A 5,570-nucleotide genomic window follows, 5' to 3' on the forward strand; every position below is an offset into this window, starting at 1 on the left:
GCATTGTTTCATGGCCTCTGCATACGTTTTTACTTGACTTTCAACCAACTGGAACTTCAGCCGTTGAGCCTTCATTCCGTTGATTAGGGCGTTTAGCGCAACTGACTCCTCCAAATCAGTTACTTCCAGCACTGCCTCATGGAATTTCTTGAGATAAGAGGATATGGATTCTCCTTCCAACTGAGTGACACTAAGCAGGTGGAAGTTTGATTTCTCCTGCCTCTTTGAGGCTACAAAATAGCCCAAGAACTTGTCCTCTAGTTGGGCAAACTTGTGGATGCTTCCTCCGGGAAGGGAGGTGTACCATGTCAAAGCTACTCCTGTAAGAGTAGTTGGAAAGAACTTACACCATAACGAGGAGTTGGTGGTGTATAACAGCATAAGATTCTTATACGCCGTCATGTGCTCCTGTGGGCATGACGTGCCATCGAAAGCAGCCATGTTTGGTACCTTTATTTTCCCGGGATTGGGAGTATTTAGTATCTCCATGGCCAGGGGGGAGACTAATGATATGGGTTCCTCGGGGAGGACACTCTTGGTGGCCTCATTCCGCGGCATGGTGGCGGAAATGAGGGAGCGGCTAGATCCAGCGAGTTCCGCCTTCTTTCTTTCCTCCCTTCTTTTATCTAGCAGGGACTGGACGCTCTCGGACGTTTTTCGTTTTTTGCTCTCTAGGAAAGTTCGAGCATCTGGAGTGGCGGTTTTGGAGTCGCCATCTCGTGTATCTGTGGTGCCAGGGTGTGGATAAGTCTTGGACCTTTCCCGCCTGTTCTTGTTGCGTCTGCTGGAGTGGGAAGTCCTCGAGTTCCCTTCTTGAGATTCATGGGATTTTGGTATCTCAGGATGGGGCTCGATTCGTTCCTCCAGGTTTTTTATCTGTGCAGCCATACCTTCCAGTACTCGTTGCTGAGTAGGGGTATTGTTTATGACGGCACGAAGTTGTTCAGAGAACGCGGCCGTGAGATTTCGTGCTAGCATGTCCAGATCACGACGGGTCACAGCTTGATTGTTAGCGTGACCTGCGGAAGTGTCTGTATCTGTGCTATGCACTGTTGCAGTTTGTGTAGGATTCTTTTTAGGAGCCATGACTTTTTGTTTCAATTCCCCACAGACGGCGCCAAACTGTTTCGGTGATGAAACGAGGAAGTGCAAATGACACTTAAAATACCTGGAGATTGATGGAAGAGTGATCAAGTGAAACGGTTTATAAGAGAAAGCGACTTGAATTCCTGCAATACAACACGTTAGCCTTGTCCGGGGGGTGATCTCCCGGAAAACCCCTCCGACGCTCAAGTTAGAACGTAGATCGGAAATTAATGAATGACAGATTGTAGAATGAATGCAAGAAGGAAGGTCGGGATTGGGATTGCTGGTGCTAGTGCTAGAGTTTAGGAAGGCTAAGGAAGTAATGTAAGCAAGGATACTAGGAAAGCTATATCAGATGATCCTCCCTCCTTGATGGTAGCTTCTATTTATAATGGTGAAGAAGGGGAGTTATTTCTGAGAAGAAGTGGACTAACATGGGAGTAGTGGGAGTAATGGGAGGTGGACTGGTCAGGGGAAGAATGGACAGTTATTCATCTGAAGCAAGGAGAGCCAAGCATGTATGAAGAGTGGAAGGCGGTGGGTGGTTATTCTCCTTAAAAGGAGGATAGCCACAGGAGAGGGATGGCAAAGGATTTAAGTATGCGGGAGGTAAAAACCTATGGGCCTGCCAAAGAAGAAAAGAGGTCCAGCCAAAAAGCCTATTGACTAAAAGTCAAAGTCAAATCCCGAAAGGTCAAAGGGTATTTTAGGGATATGATGCTAATTATTTAATTAAAAACAATACCATGACAATATTGAACTTTAATTACTTTTTGTTACGATGCATTTCCATACATGCTAGTGATGCCCCAATATAATACAAAGGTTATGTTTAATGATATGATTATGCTAAGCATGTTTTACCCATGTGGGAAATATTATGATTTGATTTTGCTAAGTCGCAAATAAAGTATGTTTTGCTATGTGCAAATAAAAGATGTTTATCATATTGAAAAAGTTGATACTTTTGACTTTCAAATGCTATTAAAATTACAAGATATATATTATGTACAAAAAAATGTTTTAGCCTAAATGGCGGGTACATATGCCACAGCAAATGTTGTGTGCATGATTAAACGGCTCACCAATGCTGAGCGCATATTGTTCACAATACCATTGTGTTACACTTGCCGGACATGTCGCGGACGGTAGACCGACTACCAAACGAGTCACAGGATGACTCACATAGTACCCATGTAAACTTATGATATGAGTTTGAAATTGATTTGGATCTATTGAGATCTTATGATTTATGATGAAAAATGAGAATTTGAAATTACTATAGAGCCATTGAACTGGATTTGAATCATAATATGATTTATCAAATGAAAAAGCATATTTCAAAATGAATTTACTCATAAAAAAAAAGAGATTCTAATACCTTGTTTGACGGACACCAGTGTGTTTATACTCAGCCTTTTTACTGATACTATGCTTTGTATGTTTTTCCAATGGTTTTATTTTTAGAGTAAACCCCTATGGCACCTCGACGGAGAATGGATATGCGAGCGGAATTTGAACCCGAGTTGGAGTATGACTCCCCTTTTGTTTAGATCTCTTTATTGTATTTGAGAGACTATTAGTTTAGATTTAGACTATTTTAAGGATGTAATTTGAACTTTGGACTTATTTCGATTTGGTTGTAATTTTCCTATATTTTGGACAGTTAAGACTTCCGTTATATTGCTTGGATATTGGTTTGATCTTTAAGTAACCCCTTAATTGTGTTGGCAAAAGTAAGCTTCCGCTTGATTAATACTAAATTCCAGTTAGTGTTTGCCTTCATAATTCGAGGCGGTTACAATAGACTTACTCAACGATTTCCAAATAACAACAAAACCAATGTTCAAAAGGAACAACTATGGATTTACCCGTAAGAACCCAAAAGCCACAATGACCATTTCCAAAATACCAAAACTCCTAAGGAGTAGTTAAAACCAATCAAGATCAAGATCAAGATCATACAGTTTAAGTTGTAATGTCTGAGTTTAGAATAAGGAAAATTCGAACTTAATCAAGAATACACCTTACAACAACTCTTGGCAAGAATATACTAGAGACAGTGTTATTTTATTCTTAAGTATAAACTTGTCGACAAGCAATAAAATAGTTTTATAAACCATCACAATAAAATCACATAACCATTATAATAGTCAACAAAAGTCAATGGTCATGGTCAAAGTCAATGACAAAGTCAAGTTCTCTATTTACATGACTTTAACAACAAATGGTCATAAACTATCTAATTAAAATAAATAAGTAGTACATGAAATTAACACATAACCAAGCATTAGGTCCATGATCAAAATTAATGAATTAATAAATTAAATCAGATTTAAATTCCTCTTAACCTTAATTAATTCATAAAATTCAAATTAACTAGTTTAAGCCATTATTAAGTAATAATTTTGTAAATTTAAACCCAAATTCTTTAAATTAAATATTAAATAATTACCAACTAATTAGATACTGAATTAGATCACATGAAATTAGATTTTAACCTTTTAGCTAATTCGCATAACACTTTACTCATAAGTTAGTTAATTTAATTAACCAAAATGAAACTAGACTAATTATATTAAATAAATTTACTAAAATAATTATTAGACTTAAATTAATGATAAAACTTAATTTCAGACTCAAATTTAAATAATTTACGTGGCTAACTAATAATAAAATAAATTTTGAAAATAAACTGTCAATTAATCACAATAGTTGAATAATTACTAGAAATTCCATTTTAATTAGATTAATTGACCCGAATTAACCAAAATTAATTTACACTATTACCTACTGATTATAACATATTTTAGTGTTAAAATAATGTGGAAATAAATTAAAATTAATAAATTACAGCCAAATTACTATTAATAAAAAGTGCAGATTTTTCAAATTTTCATAATAATTTAAAATAAAATTATTCAAATCACAAAAATTAATTTTAACTAATCCAAAATTAAATCTATGTTATAACACATCATAGAAAATTAAAATAACAATAATATATGCACGAAAATAATTAAAGCAAAAGTTACAATATAAAACCGAATTAATCAATTTAAATTTTAATTATTCTAAACAAGACTTCTATGTTTAATTAAGAAACTAAGTGAGGAAAATCTAGTTACCTGGATAATGGAGGAAAGTAATAATCTTTAGAAGATTAAAGAAAACTCCAAGAAAATCTCCAAAATAATTTGCAAAATAAATTTCTTGAAGTAAGCTTGAATAAATCAAAATAAGTCTTCAAAAGTAGCCCAAAAATATGATGATATTTTGGCACTTGAAGAAAAATAAAGCAAATATTTTGTTATGTTCTTTTTTTTTTGAGAGAATAGAATGAGAGAAAGAAAGTTTATGAGCTAGTTTATAAATGAATGAAAATTACATAACAATAGGCTAGTATTTATAGGAGGGGGAAAAACCATCCCAAAAGACTTCTCATAATGGCTGAAAATTATGAGCATTAGTGAGTTCAATCAACTTGAGAAAAAGAAAATGAAAAGATTTGAAGGATGTTCATGCATTCATTCCATTCTAGAATGTACCAAATAATTAAGCATGAATTAGAATCAATTAACCTAATTAAACACTAATTTTACATGCCTATCATGATAATAATGCACTAAAAAAAAATTTAGTCCTCCTAATTTAAACTTGTTACCACAAGTTGGTCCAAAAATAAATAACCTAGGACATATAATAGTAGTACATAAATTTAATTAAAATAATATATTAACTCAACAACAACAACAACAACAACAACAACAACAATAATAATAATAATATTAATAATATTAATAATCATAATAATAATAATAATAATAATAACTTACGCACATTTTAAATCACATTATAAAGCATAAAAGAGATAGTTATAATAAATCACAAATAATATCATAATAAATTATTTTAAATTAAAGACTAGACTTAAAGAAAAGTAACTAGAAAGAGGAATAAAATGGAAATTATGCCATAGAGAAAATTCAGGGCATTACACTTCGGAAGGCTTGCACTTGATGATGACTTGCCCTTTTCTCTCAAACACCCAGATTTTTCATTTTAACCTGACTCATGGTTGTCTTTGCCCTGATTTAGTGGTTTGTTTGAACGATAATAATCAGTAATTGCTGATTGAACACCCTCTAAAGAACCCTGTTAGACCTCTTGAGTTTTGATGATGACTACACTTTATCTAAACGAATATGTTTTTAGAGATTGTGTGCAGGTCGATATCCGGTCTTGACTATGATCGTTGATAGTACCTATGAATTGGTCTATGGAATTGTATGTGTCAAAAAGATCCAAAAGATGTTAGAAGAAGTATATCGCTTAGGATGTCCAATGTAGACAGGAGGTCTACTGTTCCCAAGTTTGATGTTCTAACAAAGCTGGAAATTGGAGACAGCACACTGTTCCTGGATTGAAGTCAACTTAATATACGTCCACTGAAATTCTGTTTTTAATTATATTTTTTTATTTTT

The sequence above is a fragment of the Amaranthus tricolor genome, chromosome 4, assembly GCF_026212465.1.
Source record: "Amaranthus tricolor cultivar Red isolate AtriRed21 chromosome 4, ASM2621246v1, whole genome shotgun sequence".
Lineage (NCBI taxonomy): Eukaryota > Viridiplantae > Streptophyta > Magnoliopsida > Caryophyllales > Amaranthaceae > Amaranthus > Amaranthus tricolor.